This window comes from Phodopus roborovskii, unplaced genomic scaffold, assembly GCF_943737965.1.
Source record: "Phodopus roborovskii unplaced genomic scaffold, PHOROB, whole genome shotgun sequence".
NCBI classification, from domain to species: domain Eukaryota; kingdom Metazoa; phylum Chordata; class Mammalia; order Rodentia; family Cricetidae; genus Phodopus; species Phodopus roborovskii.
In genome coordinates, this window is record NW_026125857.1 from 42,023 (window position 1) to 67,049 (window position 25,027).

At 40.7% G+C, this 25,027-nt stretch overlaps 1 non-coding gene across 1 annotated transcript; it reads right to left on the reverse strand.

Annotated features, from left to right (window-relative positions):
* Positions 1-16,631: 16,631 nt before the first annotated feature.
* On the reverse strand, positions 16,632-16,763 carry LOC127217844 (small nucleolar RNA SNORA17). Its single transcript, XR_007834124.1, has one exon. It is a non-coding gene; the product is annotated as a small nucleolar RNA SNORA17 (small nucleolar RNA).
* Positions 16,764-25,027: the final 8,264 nt, after the last annotated feature.

Below are 25,027 nucleotides of genomic sequence, written 5' to 3' on the forward strand. Positions count from 1 at the left end.
ATTCATGATTTTTATTGCTGCAAGTCAGGGAAGGATGCACTATAGTTTACTTCTCCAGTTCTCTATTGATAGACGTTTGCATTGTCATGCATGCTTTATGACGAGGGATTCGTGTGAAGCTATGTAGCCTGAATTCAGAAAATGAGAAAAAAAATATTGCCCAAGATTACCAAGGCAATAAGTGCACATGATTTGTGTCCAATGAAATTGAATGTAATGATCCATACTGCCCTTGCTGATTACCATCTTGATGCCCATAAGGATGCTTCCATGTGAGTCCTAGGGGTCCATGTGAGTGAGGCTTAGTTTTTTTATTTAAAATTATTTCTCATTTTTCATACCAACCCTAGTTCCCCCTCTCCTGCTCCTACTACCCCACCTCCCTTGCTTCCCACTCCTCAGATGGGTATGGCCTCCCCCACTTGGGGAGTCAACAAAGCATGACATACCAAGTTGAGGCAGGACCAAGCCCCTCCCATGTATCAAGGATGAGCAAGGTATTCCAACATAGGGAATGGGCTCAAAAAAAAACATAAAACACAAAAACAAAAACAATAAAACCAGTTCATGCACCTGGGATAGGGCCTGATGCCACTGACAGGAGTGGCTTTGTTTTTTTTTTTTTTTTTTTTTTTTTTTTTTGTTGCTGTTTTGTTTGTTTGTTTTATTTTTTATTTATTCATTTTTTGAGATAGGTTCTCACTATGTACCTCTGGCTAGCCTGGATCTCACTATATAGACCAGAGTATGCTGGAATTCGTAGAGATTTGTTCCTCTTCCTGCCAAATTATGGGATTAAAGGTGTGCACCATCATGTCTGACAAGACACAGATTTTCATTTTATATTTCTGCATGTTTGAGATTGTGTTTTTGTTTGGCTACTGTGTTATGAGTAGTTTTTTTTTCCTCCCTGCCTGGACCATCAGCTGCGCCAACCCCAAATAACACACAGAGACTCTGTATTAGATATAATTCTGTTGGCCAGTACTAGTTTCTTATCAGCTGGCTCTGTCTTAAATATTAACCATTTCTATTAATCTAAGTATTTCCACGTGGTCTTATCTTACCGGAGAGTGGGGCTGGCGTCCTGCTCTCTCCAGTCTCTACATGCTGACTCCTCCATATTTCTTCCTTTTTCCTGCTTGTCTCTGAGTCCCTCCCATTGTCCTTTCCTATTGGCCAACAGTGCTTTATTCATTAACCAATAAGAGAAACATATTTACAGAATGATATCTCCCATCATCTCCTCTTTTCTGTCTAAAATATAAAAGGGTTTTAACCTTAACATAGCAAAATATATCACACAACATTTATCAAATAAGAACCACAGTTAACAATATTTAGTCCATTAACATTTAGCAAGATTTAAAGAAAATATTCCATCATCTGTCCTATCTTTGTGAGTCTAAAGTCCTATATTTAACTTATCTTTAATCCTAACTAAGGAGAACTATAACCATAATTATCTGTCTTCAACTCCATCAAAGACCACAGAAGGATTAAACTCTAGAAATGACAGAGACAACTCACTGCCTGGTCAGTCACCTGAAGTTCTTCTGTAATGTTCCATCTTCAGCCCATAGGCCATAGTGTGATTTATTCATTAACCAATAAGAGAAACATGTTTATAGAATGACATCTCCCATCACTGCTGTTTGCTTAAATTTTCTTCAATGTCTTAGTTTTATTTTTGTAACTTTCAAAGACATTTTAAAAGCCAGGTATGGTGACACACATCCGTAATACCAACATTTGGGAGGCTGAGACAGGACCATGAGTTTAAAATTACCCTAAATTATATAATGAGATCCTGTAAAAAAAAGTACCCTCAAAGACATTTCAAGTACATGCTTGTAATTATTTGAAAGCAGAAAAATGAATATATATATATATATATATATATATATATATATATATATATATATGGCCTACACATGTACATTTTAAAGAAGTACGATGGATAATCTCGATGCAGGTGATACAACACAATTACTTATTTTTATTTACATTTCACTTAAAAATTTGTAACGTTCCCCCATCCACATGGTGATAATTATCTTTAATTTTAGCACTTAGGAGACAAAGGCAGGATGATTTCTGAGACATTGAGGCCTACATAGTGAGTTTCAAGGTAGTCAGAGCTACATAGTGATACCCTGTCACAAAAAAATGTAACATCTTGATACATTTCTTCTGTATCTCTGTATATCCTCCTTTCCCTCACAGTAAATGGGTTTAGTTATGGCACTTCTATATACACATTGCAGTTAACTGCCATGTCTCTTTTTTTCTCTTGTAAAATGGAAACTCTCCACCCACCCCACCTCTGGCCCTTTAAGGACAGTATTTTTGGAAGAACTGTTCTGTGGCAGGATTTCCTGCTGTGCTTCCTCATCCTTCTATATTCTTTATTTTTTCCTGAATTTCATAGTTTCTTAAGGGGCTATCTCCTTACACTATGATGTAAACTTGGAAGGGGAAGGAATGGTATTTTGTTCATAGCTGTAGTCCCCATAGCTAGCCTAGCACCTTGAGATCTCCATCAAGTGAATTCCATTTGGAGTGAATGAAGAAGGAAATCCTATGCAATTTTGAAAACAAGTAGATCTATAAGCATACACACTAAACTTGTCACAGTGGGTACCCACAGGAGATTAAGTTTTTAGGAAGAGGAGTTTGATGTTTGAATTAGTAGGCTTTTCTATTTCTTTCATTTAAAAATTCTATGCATGTGTATATGCACATGTACAAACATGTTTATGTGCATATGGGTGCCAATGAACACACACACACACATATATATATATATATATATGTATATATATGAACAACCTCAGGTGTGGTGTCACCTCATGAATACTGCCCGCATCCTTTGAGAAAGGGCCTCCCATAAGCTCACCAATTAAGATTGACTGGCCATTATGCCTATTAACCCCATGGAGCTACCTGTCTCCTCTTCCATGACACTTAAACAACAGGCATGCACCAGCACATCTGACTTTAAGGGACTGAACTCAGGAATTCATGCATGTAAGACAATCACTTTACCAACTGAACCATCTGTTCTACCCATGAATTTTTCTTTTTCTTTTAATTTTTGTTGTTGTTGTTGTTTTTCTGAGACAGAATTTCATGTAACATAGGTTGGACCCAAATTCTGTGTAGCTCCTAATCCTTATCCCTCCACCTTCCAAGTGCTGGAATTATAAGCATGCACCACCATGCTTGGCTCACTGTTTGTGCTTTCATAGCTAGACACATTAGCTTTTTAATTATAAAGAAAGACCAACAGAAGCATTTTAAAGACAAAAGAGCTTGAAAAGACAAAAAGGTGCTTAGGAAAGCATATTGGGCAGCAGGTGGCAGAACTGTTTCAATGATTGCATCTCTCTACCAGATTGCAGATTGGTGTACAAGAGCCCACAGGCACGCTAGCCTGGCATGGATAGAAGGCCAGGAAGACTGGTGTGACATTATTAAATATAAAAGGCTCCAATTAATAGTGCTATGTGACCAGAGGCTATCTATGGGACTTTGGGGATAGGGTTACAATGGGTATTTTAAGGTACTGTGGTGTGTGTGTGTGTGTGTGTGTGTGTTTGCTTTAATTTTCTCCATAGTGAGCACATGGAAGTGGTAAGGAAGACAAAAGAAAAGTGTACAATTGTAATCCCCAAAATCTAGATGCAGAAGTAAGAGGATCAAGTATTCAATGTCAGCCTGGGCTATAAGTAAATATAAATTTAACCTGGGCTATCTAGTAAGACCTTGTCTCAATATCCAAATCAAACCAAGAAATTATGATTTAGTAAATCTTTGCATAGCTTTATGGAAGTATAGCTGATTCACAAAAATATGTATGGATTTCATGTGTAAGTTTAGACAGGTGTACACATTCATGATATCGCCACCACATGTTGAAGGATGTCAAGTGCAGATCTCCCAGGTAGGATTTTACCCAAAGGCTACAGTATAGAGTTTATATCACATTGTTTGCTCAAGAGAGTGACAATTTGGGAATACAAATGCTATATATTCACATTCCCCAATGTCAGTAGTCTGCCATGGAAGCCTTACTTCAGGACATTAACCATTTTCCAGGTATTCACTGAGAAATTTTGGAGTAATGTATTTGATGCTTTGCTAGCATCATTACACCAGTCTATAAATCTCTATAGATACATATTTGAAGAAGAAAAATCTACATGATACTCCATTGAAGCTTCACTACATCTGTTGTGAATAACATGTGATTCTGTCCTGTGATGGTTTTGAAAGATGCAGCTTTAAGTAACTGGGGTGAACACATTGATGGTCAAGCCTCACTAACCCTCACACCACTCTGGCTTCATATTCTACTGCATATCTTGCCTAAAACTGAGATTTTGCTTAAAGATTCCCTACCTTGCTATTCTTCCTACCATGTTCATGTGCCATATAGAGACATACACCAGTGTGAACACACACATCTCAGGGCAGGAAGCCCACATAAAGACTTTGTCCCTCTGTACAGATAAAAAGCACAATTTTCTTCTACAATTTCATGCTGAAAGATTGACCCAATGTTAAAAAGGCAATGCTCAATATCGAACCAAACATCTGCTATGCCAGTTTGCAAACACTGCACTTTTTTCTATCAAGGTCTCTTGGGATGCAAGTAACAGAGACCTGTTAAAACTTGTTTAATCGCATGTGTTGGGGCTTTAGGGAGACATCGATAGCAGTAAGGAGATGAAGATTTCACCCCATGGCATTTCTAAATTAGACAGCATCCAGAAGGAGATGTGGTCACTGTTCCTGGATCTCCCTCCAGATGCCCAGATTTTGCTCTCCATCTTACCTTCTTTTTGCATATTTACTCTATTCTTTTTATCCTTACTAGATGCCTTGGAACTTTTGCACTTACTTATGTGGTCTCTCTGACAACCCAATGCACTTGTCATATAACTTTCAGCCAGATCTGGTGAATCTGGGGGCTTCAGACTCAGATTTCCAATACCATACTCTCAGGAAATGAATCTGCTCATCCTAGATCACCATTTATTTTAAAACCAGGCTCCATAAATTCTACACAGGGTCATATTCTATTTAAGGAAGGGGACACTATTGCATCCAATGCCTGTCAATTCTGCAACCATCAGAAAGAACTGAAGAGTTGGTATCTTGGAGCTATTTAGAGACCCGAGGGCAATAGGCTGGCAAATGATCACCATCCCTAGTACACTAAGACTGAAAACTAGTCAGGTAAAGGCTTGTTTTGCTCATTAGGGAAGCTTCTTTTTGCAGTGGACAGTGGTTAATAGACCCAGCTGATATTTCAGCACAGATAGGGGAGGGGCTCAAGTGGCTCCACCTCCTAGGGAGCAGCTAGCAGTTGATGGATGCTGGGGGAGGGGTAGCACTAACTGTACTCAGTAGTTTTATTTTAAAGGGAAAAGAAGTTGGGAGGAGGATGTCAGGGGTGTTCTGGAAGGAGGTAGATTTAAGTCCATTTAACATACTGGGAAATTACTACAGAAAAAATTAAATTTGCGGAAGACAATAACAACAAAAATCTCATGCCAAAGGCCTCTGTCTGTCTTACCTACAAAGTCATGGTAGCCCTGCATAATGTTTCTGTAACCCGCATTTTCAGGCCTTCCAGAATTGGTAGGCAGATCCTAAACTCAATCACCACCCACTGAAACCTGACTTATTCCCTGATCACTACATCCCATAAACTCTAATCAAGTCCCTTTACTGAATGATATATGGTATGCCCATACAATGGAATGCCATCCATTCATAAAAAGGAATGAAATGCTAACACATATTGTGGAATGGATAGGCCTTGAATCATTACATTAAAAAGCAAAAGAGCCTGTCACACCATCCTACATGCACTATGATTCTTTCCATATGAATAATCAAGGTTAGAGAAAGCTATAGAGACATAAGATTAGTGGTTTGTTACAAGTAGAAGGTTGAGAGCAAGGTGACACGTCTATGGTTTCATGAACTTGAGCTAAAGTTAGTGAGGGTGATGGTTGGTTGCCCACACCTGTAACTATACTAAGACTCATGTCTTTAAATTTTTTGAAAGAAACAGCATAGAAATTAGCGCCTAGCTTTTTTCTTGTACTAGTAAAAATGACTCAAGTGAAAGAAAAATATTCCACACTTTAGATTGCAGTGTACTCTGCCTCCTCATCAAATGAGTCATGAATTACACAGAAATATAAAATCTAGCAGAAGATGGTCAAGCTAGTGAAATCTTATGCCAGGGATCATGGCTCTCCCACCGTAGTTTTAAGGATGAAATTGTAAGTGGATACATGTGTGCATAACGGTATTAGATGGCCCAGGACTTGTTAGAACTTAACCTAGAAAGTGTTTTTTGCCTATAGGTTAGATCACGAGGTATGGGAAAGAATGTCAAGGATTATGTGATTGATTATTCGAAATTAGACCATGACTCAACTTCTTTTGCTAGCCAATAGGTGATTTTCCATATCACACCCATATCTGCAGAATTTCAAGATAGTATAGTATCTCAAAGAAATCAATGCAGTGCTGTGTTTTGAAAACTGATAGCACAGAAGAAATGTGGATAAAAACCCTGCACACACAGATAATGCCAGCAAGGGGGGAAAAGTAGGGAAAATTTTTTGAAATCTGATTTTCCAAGAGGTTGGTTTTATATTTATTACTCAGCCTTTAGGGTTTATAATTTTTATTTTTAGGTTTATACGTTAAAGATACTTTGTCATTTTCATCATATATGTTGTAGGGTAAAATGTGTGTGTGTGTGTGTGTGTAATAATGATACTATATATAGTATACACACACACACACACACACACACACACACACACACATATATATAGTATAATGATAAATTTGGGTGATTAGTATATTTATTTTCTTAATTGCTTGTCATTTTTTGTGTTTGGGCTCTCCAACCTCTTCCCTTCTACATATTTTCTGAAAGATTTGTTGTTATGTGTATGTATATGTATGTGCCTGTGTGGGAGTGCGTGCACCATATACATCTAGGTCAGAATATAGCATTGGGTCTCCTGGGGCTGGACTTATAAGTCACATAATGTGGGTCCTGGGAACTGAAATCGGTTCTCTGCAGAAGAATGCACTCTTAGCCCTTGAGCTGTCTCGCTAGTTACTTATAAAATAGAGGTTTTGTTGTAAACTCTAGGCACTCCATTGGGCTGAAGTCACTAGAGCACACTCCTCATCTCTAGCTGCATTTAGTCATCACTGAGCACTATCTCTCTGTACCCTACTCCTCCCCTTCCTGGACTCCAGTGGTTACTCTTTCATTCTCTACTTCTAAGAAATCAACTTGTAAAGCTTCTACCCATAAGTAAAAAAGAAGCCATGAATTTGAAGGAGAGATGGGAGGGGTGTGTGGGAGAGTTTGGAGGGAGTAAAGGAAAGGGGGAAATGTAATTACAGTATAATTTCAAAAATATGCATAAAAAGGCAAAAATATCCACAGCATTTATTTTGTGTGTGTGTGTCTGGCTTATCCCAGCTAAAAATGTCCTGTGACTCCATCTGTGTTGCTACATATAGCAAGATGTCCTTCTTTTCTAGGGCTGAATAATATTGTTATTGCTTATATGGCCCACATTTTCATTTGTCCTTGCATTGGTGGGTACCTTCACATCCCAGCTATGATGACTGTCTCAGCTCTCAATGGGAAAGCCCTGTGCATCTGTCAATAAATTTAAAACAAACACATAATGAACAAATAAAAGGAGAAAATAAATACATCATTATAAGTTTGATCCTCTTCTAGTACGGAAAAAAATAAAAAAGAAAAAATAAATCTCCTGTCTAGGAGAATATAATCTGTGGCGTGGTTGACAACCTAACATTTCAGCTGGGCTGGGTCATTCACTTGGCCAAGGGAAGGCAGGCTCATCTTAAACCTTGTTAAAGAGACAGGCAGAATAATTAGTCCTTTAGTGAGATATGGCTTTTTTCCTTCCCAGAATCCCTAGCCCTATTGCAGAAGCTGAATGAGTCCCAGTCATGTAAGGTCATAAGTGTGCCACAAGTGTGCCTGCTTTTCTGAATATAAACGTGTAACTTGTCCTTTTGGTCTTTCTATTCTAAGCAAGGGTTCCCAACCATTGGGCTTTCCCAGCGGTTTGGGCTTCCTTTCTCTTTCTGAAGCCTCTCCCTCTATTCCATGTGGCCATTGTCAGCCATGTGTCTGACCTCCATGACACCTTAAATTGTCACTTTTCCCTTTTCTACTCCATTGCCCTTTTCCACACAGCTGCTGAACTCTGTAGCTTGCCATCTCTGGGGATTTTCTTTTACATTCTGATAATTTTGTAGCTACTGCTTGAGCCCCATTCTGAATTGTTTTGTTGAGGAAACTAAGAACCTCAAGACCTCAAGACAGGACCTCTAATTTCCCTTGTAACAATCCAACATGATGATATTGATAAGAATAACAGATAACATCCAGTGATGGTTTGGGTATCACATATTCCTGCAAAAGGCACAGGTGTTAAAGGCTAAGTCCCTAACACAACACTCAGAGGCAGGACTTTGAGAAGTGACCAGGCAAAATGGTCAGCCCTAATCAATATATTAAGCCCTTGATATAATGCCATTTTGTGGAGATTGGGATTAAATTTGACTGTCAACTTCATTGTCTTAGGAAATGTGGAAAGCTAGACAGTCCAATTGGTTCAACATGTAAGTAAAGGTACTTGTCATAAAGCCTAAAGATCCGAGTTCAATCCCCAGGCCCTCACCTACTTCTGCACATTGTCCTTGGACCTCCACAAATGCACCGTGGCTTGCATGCACCCATACACATAGTTATAATAAAAATCATTTAAAAGGGAACATTTCTAGAGAATGCCTTGAGACATATATGCAAAGGCATTTCCAGAGAAGACAAACAGAGGACAAAAGGCCTAGCACAGATGTGGGTGGAGCCCCTTTCAAAAGAGGAGAGGAGAAAGTCATCTGAACTGAGCCCTGGAGTTGTCCTTCCTCTATTTCCTCCTCATGCCATTGCTTTACACTGTAAGCCAAAACAAACTTTCCTTCCCTAAGACAGCCTTGGCCTGAGTGATCCAGAACTCATTAATATAGAGGTGATAGAAAGTAGAATAGAGCCATTTGAGGAAATGGGTCCCTGAGGATGGGCTCTGGAAAGACACACACTGTGGTCAGTTCCATCCTAGCTCTCTTTGCCTCCTGCTGGCCATGCAGTGAGCCACGCTACTCCAATATCTGCTCCTGTGACACCATGACGAGGAATGTTTCATCTCAGACATAAAAAAACATTGGAGTCAGACAATCGTGTCACTTAAAATGTGATTTAGATGTCTTTATCTTGTTTCATGTTTGTGTTTTGCTTGTGTGTACTAGATATGTACACCAAGTGTGTGCCCGACACTTTCAGAGTTCAAAAGAGAATACCTGGGACGGCAGTTACAGATGGTATAAGCTGCTGTGTCAGACTAGGGATTGAATCTGGGCCCTTTGCAGAAGCAGCCCTCTAATCGTGGTTTATTTGTTTGTCACAGCAACAAAAACGTTTTGATGAATACACTCAATTTAATTTGTGCTAGATGCCTGCTTTATCTACACAGTGAGTCCCAGACCTACATAGTGAAAAGATCTGAGTTTCCAGCACCCATGTAAACTGCTTATAACTCTTCCTCCACAGGATCTAACACCCTCTTCTGGCCACCCCACATATACACATAATTAAAAATAAAAAATATGTGCTAAGTGCAATTGTGTGTGTGGTTATGCTCAAGGACATATTTATTTGAGTGGTAAAGAACACATTACCACTCTTAGCTTTTTTTTTTTTTTTAATGTGAATGCATGGGATTTGAACTCGAGTCGTCATGCTTGCATAGCAAAAGTTCTTACCCATGAAAGCATTTCTTCAGTCTCCCTTTTTTTATTTTTAAATAGGGAATCCTAGTTTAACTAGGAGCTCATTGATTCAGCTGTTCTGGGTGACTAGCAAACACCTGGCTTCCTCCCCAGTACCGGGAATATGGGCATGGCACTGTATCTGGATTTTTTGTTTCAAGTTACACTTTATTATTTTTTTTCTTATTTTACATATCGATCCCAGTTCCCTCTCCCTCCCTCCGCCCTCTATTCCTCTCTCCCATCCTCCCATGCCCCCTGGCCATCCTCCCATCTGATCCCCCCCCACTTCACAGAGAGGGTGATGCCTTTCTGGAGGGATCAACAAAATCTGTCAAGTCATTTGGAGTAGAGACTGGGCCCCCTCCTGCCTCTAGGTTAGGGGAGTGTCCCTCTATGGGGAATGCTGCACCTGGATTTTTATGTGGGTTCGGAGAATGTGACCGAAATTCTCTTCCTTGCATGGCAAGCACTTTACCAATTGGGCCATTTCCCCAGCCCCAGGATGTTTTAAGCAGATTATCTTAATAAATTGGTATCAAAACCTATGTGTTAGATAAAACCCTCTTATGTTACTTTTGAAGACATGAAGGCACAGGAAAGTTAACAGCTCTCTGAGCTCTCTCCCCCACCCCTGCCATACCCACACATCCACATCCATCCTGCCATACCCACACATCCACATCCATCCTGCCATACCCACACATCCACATCCACCCTGCCATACCCACACATCCACATCCATCCTGCCATACCCACACATCCACATCCATCCTGCCATACCCACACATCCACATCCACCCCTGCCATACCCACACATCCACATCCACCCCTGCCATACCCACACATCCACATCCACCCCTGCCATACCCACACATCCACATCCATCCTGCCATACCCACACATCCACATCCACCCCTGCCATACCCACACATCCACATCCATCCTGCCATACCCACACATCCACATCCATCCTGCCATACCCACACATCCACATCCACATCTCTCTGGTATAAGTCTATGACTCCAAGAATTGTGTGGCCATACAACTTCACCACCATCCCACAGGCATTTCTAAAGCAATGGAACCTAATGAAGGTAATATCCAGGGAATAACTAAAGGATACCTACAGTTACATCCCACCTCCACCTCCATGCATTAAGGTATTCTGAGAGGGTATGGTGTGGTGACAAAATGCACAGGCAGGGGACTCTCCCCACCATTATTTGAGTCATGGCTATGATACTTAAAGTGGAGGAATACTGGGGAGCGCCTCAAGCCTTCTCATTGTCATTTGCCTACAATACGGGAAGGATCCTGGTCTTCCCTGCCACCCAGCGCTGCTGGAAAGATAAGAAGAGCTAATCCTTGTAAACTTCCTTGAACAGGGCAATGTGCTCAGAAAACAGAATGTTTTAATCTTTCATCCATTCAGCTTCCTGGGGTGCCCAAATGAAATATCTTTTTGGCTAAAGAGGCAGCCTGACTTAAAGCCTGCGGTTGTTAACATGGCAGCCATTGCAGACTTCTGTGTGCTGTAGTAGGTATATTATGTATACAGGAACACAAGATGGTCAATGGTAACTGTCACTGTCCTGGGAAATGCTTCTGTCGCTCATTGGCAACAGGAGACAGTGCCTCACCTAAACCCAGGAAAGATGCCTCTGGGCCTGAGCATCGAAAGCCTAGGATGGGTTTGCAAAAAGCACTGCTTATTCAAGCAGGAAAAATTGAAAAGTGATGAAGTGACCCCTGTTTAAAGCAGGCCAGAGATTTTGAGAGCTATTTTCTAGACATCAGACAAATCCCTTTGTCTCAAAACATAAGAGTGTTGTTTTCTATGTGTCCCTCTACAGTCTTTTAGTGCTTTATTTTTTGTGAAGGTTGGCAATGCAGCTCAGTTCGTAGGGCAGTTGTCTAGCGTGCATGAAGCCCCAAGTTCTATCCCTAGCACCAAAATAAAGCCAGGTATGGTGAGACACATCTGTAATCTCAGCACTTGGGATGTGGGGGCAGAAGGATCAGAAGTTTAAAATCATCCTCTGGTAGGTAGAGTTAGAGGCCATCTATGAGCCCTGATCTAAAAGCCAAAACAAAAACAAAAACAAAAACAAAAAACTTTTGATGTATTACTGTCATAGAAATGATTTTTTAATAGTTTAAACAGAGAAGGGTTTCCATAAAGGAAGAGAAAATACTGCCAGATGACCTAAATGACGAACAGTATCTGTGGAAGAACACGAAATAGAATTGAAGCTGCGCTGTTAGTAACTTTTCTTTTATTGCGGTGGTTCTCACCCTTCCTAATGCTGGGACCTTTAATACAGTTCCTCATGTTGATGGTCTAGACAGTGGTTCTCACCCTTCCTAATGCTGGGACCTTTAATACAGTTCCTCATGTTGATGGTCTAGACAGTGGTTCTCACCCTTCCTAATGCTGGGCTGGGACCTTTATACAGTTCCTCATGTTGATGGTCTAGACAGTGGTTCTCACCCTTCCTAATGCTGGGACCTTTAATACAGTCCTCATGTTGATGGTCTAGACAGTGGTTCTCAACCTTCCTAATGCTGAGACCTTTAATACAGTTCCTCATGTTGATGGTCTAGACAGTGGTTCTCACCCTTCCTAATGCTGTGACTCTTTAATACAGTTCCTCATGTTGATGGTCTAGACAGTGGTTCCCACCCTTCCTAATGCTGTGACTCTTTAATACAGTTCCTCATGTTGATGGTCTAGACAGTGGTTCTCACCCTTCCTAATGCTGGGACCTTTAATATAGTTTCTCATGTTGATGGTCTAGACAGTGGTTCTCACCCTTCCTAATGCTGGGACCTTTAATACAGTTCCTCATGTTGATGGTCTATACAGTGGTTCTCACCCTTCCTAATGCTGGGACCTTTAATACAGTTCCTCATGTTGATGGTCTAGACAGTGGTTCTCACCCTTCCTAATGCTGGGACCTTTAATATAGTTCCTCATGTTGATGGTCTAGACAGTGGTTCTCAGCCTTCCTAATGCTGGAACCTTTAATACATTTCCTCATGTTGATGGTCTAGACAGTGGTTCTCACCCTTCCTAATGCTGGGACCTTTAATACAGTTCCTCATGTTGATGGTCTAGACAGTGGTTTTCAGCCTTCCTAATGCTGGAACCTTTAATACATTTCCTCATGTTGATGGTCTAGACAGTGGTTCTCACCCTTCCTAATGCTGTGACTCTTTAATACAGTTCCTCATGTTGATGGTCTAGACAGTGGTTCTCACCCTTCTTAATACTGTGTGTGACCCTCTAATACAGTTCTTTGTGTTGTGTTGACCCCCAATCATAACATTATTTTCATTGCTACTTCATAACTGCAACTCTGTTACTATTATGAATCATAATGTAAATATGTGATAGGCAAGATATGTGACCCTGTGAAAAATTTGTTTGACCCCAAAGCAATCTCGACCTACAGGTTGAGAAAAATAGTTCTATTGGCTGCCATCTTGAAACTTACATGCAGATTATGGTAGAAATGTAAATTTAGCAACTAGCTTCCTGGGATTTTTTTCATTCCATCATGCTACAAATTTTAGCTCCAGTTCCCAGTTTGAGCTGTTGCTCCAGAAACAGGATGATGGATTACTGCTCAGAAGCTTTCAGACCCTTTTCTCCCCAATCAGGAGCCTCTGGAACAAAACACAAAGTACATACATAGTCCACACACACACTGCCTCTAGCATTGAGCCCCGTCAATGGAAGCACAGCACTCTGTAGTGGCTAAGCCAACTAGTTCATTTCTCTCCTGTAAGCCTCAGGCATGAGTTCTCTATCTATGTAATAACCAAACTCTGGTTTCTTGGCTTAACTATTTTTACTTTTTTTTTTTACTTTGGCTCCAAGTTTCTAAAAATAAAATCAAAGGTGCCTGTCAGGGCTATCTGTAGGCATTGTGCCTACCCAACTCATACTTTCCAGAAAATACTATGGTGCTTATTTGGGTTTCAGATGTTCATAGGCCTGATTCTCTGAGGAAAGAGCAGCTATGAAAAAAAATACTTGGGGGAAATGTGTGGGTTTGTAACAAATAATTATAAGCCAGCTTGTAGGTGTTTAGTGAATTATAAGCCCCCACCTCTCATCTTTTCTGGAAGTGGTTGGGAAGACGATAAATAGTACATTAAGTCATACATGAAGTGAGTGGCAAAGGCAGAGTTTAAAAAAACATAGATGAGCAGACAGAAGCCAGTCAACATTCTAACATGGATGGGGAGGGACTTATAATTTCCAAGTCCTGACAAGCTATTGACAGTTTATGGCTTCTAGGAAAAGGAGTAGGAAAAGGAGTATCAGGGTTTTTTTTTTTTTTTTTTTTTTTTTTTTTTTTTTTTGTCTGTTTGTTTTGCTTTTTGTTTTTGTTTTGGTTTTGGTTGACCAAACTTTTTTTGTTTTTAAGAGGGCAGTGATTTGGGAGGAGAATGTAAGCATGTGGGGGTCCAGAGGTATATGGAGGAAAAAGTAAAGGTCATGATTAAAATACAGTGTGTGTATGTACACAGTTCTCAATTTAATATTGTGTGTGTGTGTGTGTGTGTGTGTGTGTGTGCACGTGTCCGCACATGTGTGTGTGTTTGTATAGGCTTAGAAAACAGTCTGCCTAGATCCTGTCCTCACTTTCTAGAGTAAGGCAAATAACAAATGGCCTTGGGCCTCAGTTTCCTAATCAATAAAATGGGAATAATAGTAATAATGTGACAGTTACTTTAAAGAGCTATTGTAAGATTGAATGTGTTCTTAGAAAGTGACTAAAACACATGCACATGCAAAATGCTATATATTATTGTTGTTGGATTGTAAATGTTTCCAGAATGTTCAATTGACCTCGACTGTGACCACCGCTTAGTGACAAAACAAAGGAAAGGTAGATAAGAGGAGACCTTCTGTGAGTAAAATTTCCCAGTTCGGGTCTTTGACTACCATCTACAAACTCCATTGTTGAGTGGTTTTATGTTCTTGTTCATCTACACACCCACATCTTGAGGGCAGGGGAGAGTGGGGCATGTTTCCACATGGAAATTAGAGGTTGCGATTGCTTATTTCAGGAAAGCATAAATAAACAACATGGAGGCACAAGAGGGACCGTCCCCACCTACTTCCTAGGCAGCTTCATAGGAAGTTGGCCTTGGCCCTTTGAGTAGTGCGGGGGTCATCTGGGTCCCGGTCTGTCACACACCTACTCTTTTCTATTCCACCATGTAAGAAAGAACCAAGTCACCGTCCTTTGGTTACTGATCACTTTGATGATTGTAACTCTTCATTTCCTAGTAACCGTTTCCTTCCGCATTACTAAGCCCTGCCAACCGAAGGCTCGCAGCTCTTCCACTCTGACTCAAAACAAGAGGCGCGCACAGCGTGGAAGAGCTCCGGGGCCATGAATCAGAGCTTTTCCAGTGTTTGTTGATAGGAAGGGAAGAATGCAGGTATGGCAACTGTGATTGCGAGATCTATGGCATTGGAAACCGATTTCTAGTCAGTCATCATCTCAAGATTGTCCCTGAGATGGTAAAGCACCCTGAGGAGAAGGCGGAAATGATGACGGAGAGGTGGCCAAGAGATCCACATCGATTTTACATCACCATCTCCCCAATAAGACCTTTGGTCTACATTGTGCTTCTTCCTTTTGGATGGGATTGAGGAGGACTTAACACAGCATCCACGCTCGGGCATGAACAGTGTGAGAGTGAGCCCTTTTGCCCAAATTTTATATTTAAAGGGAATCTCAGATAGGTTAACACATTTCTAGAGGTGGAGCCCAAGCATGGTAACTTCGAGTCCCCAAGTCCTAGGATGAGAGGAGTTATTTTAAATGAGACCTTTCAACTAAACCAGCATCTGATCCTGGGCAGGTTTGTTTGTTTGTTTGTTTTTTAACTAATTACCCCATTTCATAAACTGCAGAAGCTTTATTATTACTTGAAGGTATCTCTTGAATTTATCTATTTGGTCACCGGTTCTCTAGTCTCTCAAAAGTATAATATGCACAAGGACAGACTTTAGTTTTTTTACTAGAACAGTGTCTGGCACATAATAGGTGCTCATTGAGTATACGTGGAATAAATGAAAAGATCCTTTTATGCAAGTTCTTCTGAAAATAAAGCAATCACTCCCTGCCTGCCAGTGACTTTGACAGTCCAGACCTCACTCCTGTTGCATAGCTACCCTTCATTCTCCCAGTATGCAAAATAGGGTGAAGCTGCTGAAATGACAATGTGAGTTCTTTGGTCACAGTCACTCAGGGGACTTTCAGTGAGAGTTAAGTTGTACTACAAGACCCTGAGAGGTCAGAGGAACACACTGGCTTGATAGTGGAAGAGAATGATTCACTTCTCACCTCAAGATAGCTTGCCAACAACTTCAGATCATCAGGCAGTAACTCCACTCATCTCCTCAAAGGATAGCTTTGATGCCATCACTGTTTCCATCCACTGTAGTTTGAGGCAGTCTCTTGCCCTACAGCCCAGGCTGGGTGAGCATCCAGGATTACAGAAGTATATGTGCTATTGCTATGCTCCAGGACCTTTTGAAGGTTACTGGCTTCATGATTTCCAACAAGTCACTTTATTATCTCAAACCATCTCTTCACAGACTGGCCTCTCTATTGGGTCTACCTAGGGCCATCAAATTACCCTAACCAGTCAACAACTAGGAGGGTGATCCCACCTCCAGCTTCAGAGTGTTAGGCTACAAATCATTCAGATGTTCACAGGTCAGAACACTGAGCGTAGACATAGCCTCTCTCCTCTCTGCCACCTACTGACGCACATGTGACACAGCAGCCACACCTGCAAAGCCTCTAGGGGCAGGGAACGATTCACTTCTAATGTAATTGAAATACCGAAATGGAGTTTAAAAGATAACGATAACGCAACAACCCCGCAGCTCTGAAAGTTCACTTTGTTAGATGTACATCTTCTAATGATTTCCCGCTCCCCCTGCCTTTGCCTCCAAGAAGCTTCACTACAGCAGTAAGACATGTAGGTGACAAGTATTATTAGGCCTGTGCGCAGGTGGAGAAAGTGAGGCACAGCCAAGGAGGCGTGAAGTGAATCAACAATCGGCCTTACTCCGTACTGTAGTCAGTCGCCTCTCATTCAGTGCCCACTTTGCACAAGAGTTGTGTTACTTCCTTGTGCAACTGCAAATAAGCAAAGGTGAGAAGTCCAGAGTCCAGAGATGCTCCAGTGCTTTAAGAGTTAGGGGTTCCCTGTATAAAATGAAAGGAATCTCCTGATGCTTTATGATCACAACATTCCTGGGAGAGGGGCAAGCACTGTGCTTTTCCAGCATCCTTTTCAGGGTCTTCACTGCCCTTGACATAGTAAATATCGTAAAACCCCAATCAATGTATGAGGAAACTAAACTGACTTCTTCATGCCCATGAAGCCAGTTGAACATGATACAGCATACCTAGGACTATGTGGTTCTGTGTTTCCAGGTGCTACCAGATCACCTGGGATGCTGCAGTGTTCAGTGGAGTATTGGGATGCTTCTATGCTACACAGAGTGTGCAGTCTATTTAGCTAGAGACTCGGTGTCAATAAGAACTTCAACAGTACACGCTTGCAATAAATGTGGGGAGAGTACATGAGTGACATATGTACTGAAGCCATGGAATCTTCAAAAAAATGTGACCACATGCTTGGAGTCTTCTGTTGTGAAGTGACATTGAGGAGGATTTGTATCCAACAATAGTTTCTTTTCAGACAGTCTCACATGTACTGGCTTGCCTTTGGAAATAAGCATCTCTAGAAAAGCCATTCCCCTGATGGCTCCAGACAGTGGTTTTGCTCACCTCCACTGTCCTTTCTTCATGTGTCCTGGCTGGGAAGCATTCGGTGGCAGTGCGGGTTCACAAATGTTAGACTGGAACTCTAATCACAGTTCTGAAACCCGCTCGCAGTATGAACTTGGGTAAGCTGTTTCCCATGTGGGTAACTCCATTTCTTCATCTAGAGTCTAGATCCATTAAGATGCTTGCACAGCACTTACAACAGAACTTGGCACACAGTAAACACTATGCAAGGCATTATGCTGCTTGGAGTAAGGAATGATCCTGCCCCGGAAGCCTGCCTGTCCCATGAATAGGCCATGAGCAAGACTAAGTAAGGGCAGCATGTTGCCTTACAGATTAAAACTTTGTGCAGACTTTCTCCTCCCTCTTTCTACTCTAGACTGTGGCCCACCAGAAGCCACATTCTGTGACCACCAAAACCTAGATTTGCCCACCTTTGCCTTCTAGAAAGTCTGGGTAAGTGACTCAGCACTCGCTTTCTAATTCCCCCAAAACACTCTGAAGCTAGACTAGCCTGCATTGCAGCAGGTATCAGAGCCTGGACCCTCCTACTTCTTCCTTCTGCTTGCCCCTCTTCCTTTCTTTAAGGTACTTGGCCCTTTACAATGCCCCTGAATGTGCAGACGCATCATCCTTCAGATTAACATGTGGCCATTGAGGTTCTGATTGAGCCAAAGCTGTTCAAACAACCAAAGTGAACATTAGAAACCAAATCACCCCTGACTTAAAATAGCTTCCTAATCTCTGTTAGGGAAATGTCGAACCTGTTCAAGAAAATGTCACCACCACATTTGGCTTTTTCCATTCCCCTCTGCAGTCTTTCCTCTGCAGCAGACTGCCTTGTAGCCATGTCCTCCATTTTTTTTTTCAAGTAAGCCACAGAAAACCACATTTCACTTAAGGGGCATCCAAATAAGAAGCCTGTAACTTCTCTGTTTTTCAGTTCTCGGTGGAGAAAGATTTGATGATAAATACCTTTTTATTCCTCTAAGGTAATCTGTTGTTATTTTCCCCTCAGAGTTAAGACATTTGTGAAACTTTAAATTAGAAAGTTCCAGAGACTAAAAAAGTCACAATTGTCTATTCTTGATTCAGAAGAGCTTATTTATAAGTAGACTGCAATGCATTACATTATTATGATTATGGACAATTTTCACACCTTCATCTATTCTTATGAAATGTTGGATATAGTCCAAATCAAAATATATGGGCTGCAATTTTACTATGGAATTCATGGATTTTTTTCTCCCTAGTATCTGAATTCTCTTATACACTTCTGTCTTTACTAGGACAGTGTTATGCTTAAGTTTGTTCCTAGTGTTCTGTCCCTCATCCACTGCCTTCTACCTTCCAATACTCATCTTTATGCATAACAGAAATAAGGATTATGTGTGATGGGTTGAATTGTGTCTTTCAAAAATGCATGTGTTGAATTCCTAACTCCTAATACTTTACAATATAACACTATTTGAGAAAAGGGTTGCTGTGCATGTAATTGAGAGCAGATTGCACTGAGATAAGGTAGGCCTATATCCTATATATCTACTATTTTTATTAAAATAGGGGAATTATCAAAAACACACATATATAGAATGTCATGTTAACACAATAGCTGGAAATTGTAATTATATGTCAATAACAAGGAACACCAAAGACTGCCAACAAACCAGCAGACGCTAAAACAGAGACAAGGAACAGATCTATCACTGGCATCTCTAAAAGGAATCAATCATGCTGGCATCTTAAGCTTCATTTTTCTATCCTCTTATAGTCATGTGGCAATATAGTTCTATTGTTTGGGCCTTAAGTTTGTGGTTAACAAGCTAATGAACAAGGCAATTTGATTACATATCCATATATGTAATGTCCTGTGTAGGTCAAGGAACTAATCATCTGAGGGAAAGTCCTCAACAAGAACCTTCAATTTCAGGGCCCTGGTGGCCCAGTAACTGGATATGAAATGGCTAGCTGGTGTAGCAACAGTAGTGACAATTTATTTTCATAGCTTAGCACTCTGATCTGGGAAAGTCTGTGTTGCGGTTCAGTTTATTAGTAACAATGAAGAAGGCCATATACATGTTGTGGGATGCCCCATCCCTACTAGCATAATCAGTCATTCTGAGACCTCTGGCTCTGGCCCCATTTGACTAAAATGGGACCTGACCATTTGATGGGAGATGTCATTCTGTATATGTTTCTCATACTGGTTAATGAATAGAGCACTGTTGGCCAATAGGAAAGGAAGACAGGAGGGACTAGGAGACAAGGAGGAAATAGGAAGTAGTAAGGAAGAGTCAAGATGGAGAGTCTGGAGAGAGCAGTATGTGGCAGCCGGCTCCGGGTAAGAAGACCACATGGAAATACATAGATTAACACAAATGGGTTAATACTTAAGACAGAGCTAACCGATAAGAAAGTAGTAACTGGCCAACAGTATAATATCAAATACAGAGTACCTGTGTGTTATTTGGGGCTGGCACGGCGGCGGGACAAGACTGGCAGCGGGAGGAAAAACCGTATACCTTACAACCATTGGCTTAGATTCAGATAGTCCCCCCCCCAAAGAAAAATTCATTCATCCACAGAGAGGAAAAGCCTCAAAGTTGAGAAGACAAGGTTTCAGAAAGTTATCATTACAGTCCTTAAGCAAATGAAATAACCTCCTAAAATGCCTTTTTAAAAAATCTGTAAAGATGGTGAGTTTTATCCATGTCTAAGATTCAATCCATATTTACTGGGTCAGAACTTCTGCTTCTATGTTCTTGGAATCTGCATTTTAACATGCTCTGTTGCTCCGAGACCACAGTCGAGTTAACATTTCATGAATCTATGTTCTACTCTCCCTTTTACCATGTTCTCATCATCTGTTCACAAATAATATCACTTTCTCACCTGACTTCTTGCCACTCTTAGATTCTAGTTTGATTTCTAGTGCAATTGGTGATGTCCTCGGTGATTTCTAGTTACACAAAACCATATTTCTACTTCCAGCAAAAGAGGATTCAGAGCGAAGAGAAAATAAAAAACTAAGGTTAGGTGGGGGATAATTTTGAAACTGCTAGCTTAACAAATTCATGATGTTGCCTGGGTTTTGGTTTTCCAGAGTTTGTTTGTCCTTCCTGAACATAAATGATCAGTAGGCAGCTTCACTAAAATGTTCCTTTGACAAAGGGGAGGGGGGTAAGCTTTTGAGTCTTTGAGTCCTATCAAGAATCACATAATAGCTTTGCATATCAGTGTATGGCCTTTCCTGCTAAACTTCTTTCCTTGGCTTTGCAAACAGGAGTCTGAGAAGAGACCTTATACTAACTGAACTTTCTTGGTAATGTCACAACATTTCCAACCACAAACTTAGTCCTCATTTGAGTCAGAGCAATTAGAGGAAGTCTAATGGCTGTGTGGACAAAGGCACTGAGAGAGCTTACTGAAGATGCAAGGTGGGTCAATAAAATGGGAACATGTCTTTTTACAATTTTCATCGTTTAGCAGGGAAATGCCTAGCAACCATTCTTATAGGAAAGGAGACTACAAGAGTGTGCCCGTGCAAGATTCCCTCTCACAAATTGTAGGAAATGGCACTGAAGGAGACTTAATGGATCTCTTCTCTACCATGTTTTTCACAATAGTTCTACAGTTCAAACTGTACATTTTAATTTTCAGAGGTTATGCCAATTTCTACCTTCTAGTATTTGACTTGAAACCTCAGTTTAAGGTGTTCATTTCTACCAATCTAAGGCACTATTGAACAAAGCCAATAATACATTCACAAACATGTGTTCTTGGACTCAGTATAAAAACATACTGCAGTGTTAGTTAGAAAAGCCAAGAAAAAAAAGTCATGTTTGAGGGGCTCGGAAATGACTTAGTGATATCAAGGATACCAACCCACTTGCATCAAGAAACTCTTTTCTTCTATGGATCATCTTTAGCATCCCTTAAGAGACTTTGCAAGCCTAAAGATCAGAGTTCAGATCCTTGGAATAAACATAAACACTGGGTGGTGTATTGACCATTTCTAATCCTAGGGACTCAGGAGAGACTGATGCGGGAGATCCCTGGAAAAGGTGGCTAGTTCAACTACCCAATTAGCATGTTTAAGTTCAAATGAGAGACCCTGCCTCAATGAATAATGTAGAGAGCTATTGAGAATGACTTACAAGGTCAACCTTGGGCCTCCACATGTTAACAGGCACATGTGCACTCTCAAATATCTGAGCATACACACTTACATATGCATTCATGCATATACATCATAAATACACACACATATACACATGTAAAACTCATTTTGAAACAAACAAAAACTCCAGAGAAGAGTTGATTTAAGAGTTGATAACCTAATTGGAACTCAGGACAGGAATTAGCAGATCTAAAGCTAACAAATAATGTTCAAATGGATCTTTATACTTGAGAGCATCTCGGTGCTGGTTTCTTTTGAGAGCTTCACCAGTTCTGACCATTTCCGTGTATAAGGACACACATTTCTCTTAGAGTGTGGGTTACTAAAGAGGACTCTGAGAAATAAAACAAGCTCATAATATAACTGATTTGTAGGGGCGATTCTTATGCAGCCAACCAATGGGGGTTCTAGGTTTCCAAACATAAGCATTTATTTATTGGTCTCTAAGAATTGTATTCCATTCTGGGATCCTGTCCACAGTCCACCAGGTAAGAATCTCTCATACTGGAAGATTGTTTCTTAAATTAATATTTGGTGCCCTCCAAGATGCTAGAGTATTTTCATATGGTTACCATGGGGGTGAGGTGTTAACCCACCAGAGCACGCTCTCCAGTAAACCAACCAACAAGATTAAAGGGGTGTGAGAGAGGATTCCACACATCAAGGCCACTGAAATAGCACTTTAGTTAGGAGTAGTTGATAGGTTCTAACACAAAAATCTGAGTTTGAAGGTGATAGACTCAATTGACTGAAAAGCTCGCTCTTTGCACCCATATGTACTGTGTTGCTTCTAAACTGTTTAGATAGACCTCAACTTGATGCTGCTCATGGATTCAGACCTAATTGAAGGATTATAAGTGTCACTGTGGAGCTCTGTATTGGGCCCAACACCCATCTGTTACAGGAGAAACCTGGACTCATTACAGCTCTGCAACCTCATACTGTAGAAAGACCCTTTGTAGAGTGAAGGCTAAAGGCACAGACACAGGAATCAGACACACATGGAATTATCCTTTGTGTTACGTTTGAGCTTGACAAAATAACTTGATTCTTCAAAGCTTACAAGTTGTTGCTTGGAGCTGCAATGAGATTAAGCCCCTGAGGTCATTGGCCTGGACTGGGAATAATGTCAGTACTAGAAGCATGTGAGTTCCATACTGTTTCTCCAGTCCACACTGGGAAGTACTGAGGCGTTTCCCCAGAGGTCAAACAGGAAAGAGTACAAAGACAGTAAGAGGAGGCATTGGGTGGAGATAGAGAAGAGCATTGCAGGGTGGGGCTCTGAAATCACACACAAGAATTGACTATGTGTTCCAGAAATAGTGAATCCTCTTTGAGAGAGCAACCATGTCTTAAATCCCTTAAATCTACACCTACTGCAAAGGCAGAGGAAAAACCCCACAAGTTCACATTGAAGCAATATCACTAAAAACAGGAACATTCCTGTGCCAGGGAGATGGTTCAGTGAATAGACGTGATTGCCACACTCTCCTGGTAACATGAGTTAAATCACCCAAATCCATGGTGGGAAGAGGGAACTGACCCCCCAAAAGTTGTCCTCTGACTTCCACATTTGTGCCATGGTGTGTGCATTCTTGCATACACATGTACATATACACAACATGTGCTCTCTCTCCTCCCCACATGCACAGATATCATACACACGCAAAATAATAGTAATTTAAAATTTAAAAATAAAATACAGAGCAATACTTTTCATTCCTTATAAGATTCTTACTAGAAAAGTCTACACAAATGAAGCAGGATACAAATATTATATGACAGCAATTATAACCACAAAAGGCTTATATGAAGCAAAAGAGGAAATGTGACAATAGCTGAGTTTTAAATTTTTTCCTGAGTTATTATATTCCCTTTCTCTTTCTTTGTTTGGCAATAGCATTAACTTCTTTCTAGTGTTTTTTACATTTTTTTTTTGTAAAAGTGAGGTTTCTGTGTGCAGTTATTGTAAAATTAAGGTTGAAAGCATGAGTTGATTTTTCCTCTAGCCCAACCCAATCTTCCAGAAACTGAGATTCTCAGTGTGGTGAGCAACTTTTCATCTTAAAACGGTTGCCTGGGAGAAGGGCTTACCTGGGCCCTGGCCTCTTAGTGACTATGCAAAGGGAAAATCTGAGTCACCCCCACAACAAGAGCTATCAGGCTCATTCCTTCTCTTCCTTCCAGTGGAGAATCCAGTGCAACCCATTTTATGTGAGAGCTCTCAGAGAGCTGAGCACCAAGGACAAGGATCAAGACCTAGCTTCAGCTCAGGGGAGAAGGGGCAAAGAATGTATTGGGTATATGAGGATGCTTGCATTTCCTGGGCAAAGAATAACATTCACAGCTAAAATTTCTGCTAGGGTGTCTCCTGCTCCCCAAAGGTTGCCAACCTCATTGCCAGATTCACTATGATTTTTTTGGAGGGGGGCTCAGTTCATTGACAAAAAAAAATCCTCTTAACAGTAATAGACCTTGAAAAAACGAAAAATATATTACAGAGCCTGACAGAAGTTTACAACCTTCTGCTGTTTTTGCAATTCAGAAACGATTTATGGATACAAGAGCCAGTTAAGTGTCAGTGCTGGTACTACATAATTAAGTGCCACATGAATGCAAGAGAATTCCTTGCCTACCAGGACACTTTCTGCATAGTTTTCTGCCCCTCTGGCCTTTTGGAGCCTTTTTCTCTTCTCTATTAGGCTTTCTATTTGAGGGGTTCTGGAAAGTGCTTCTGAAAAACCAGTGTTAAAATTAACTTAGTTATTTACAAGAATCGGGTCCTGGTAGGGACACATTCAGAAGCAAATAGAAGATCATTAAAAGTAAACCAGGTTCACGGATACAAGAGGAATATATATTAATGCATACATATAAATATGCCACAGTAAAACCCATTATTTTGTATGCCAATCTAAAATATTCATGTTAGACAGGGTAAGGGGGCTACACACTTGCATTCTGGTTTTGATTTCAGCGATGCATGTTGAATATATTTATTTCTCTATGGAGAGGACGGGAGCGTGCAAGCTGGTGAGTCTAGGAGGAAATACTCCAAAATGTTATCAGTGTTTATCTCTGGGTTGTGGTGCTTTT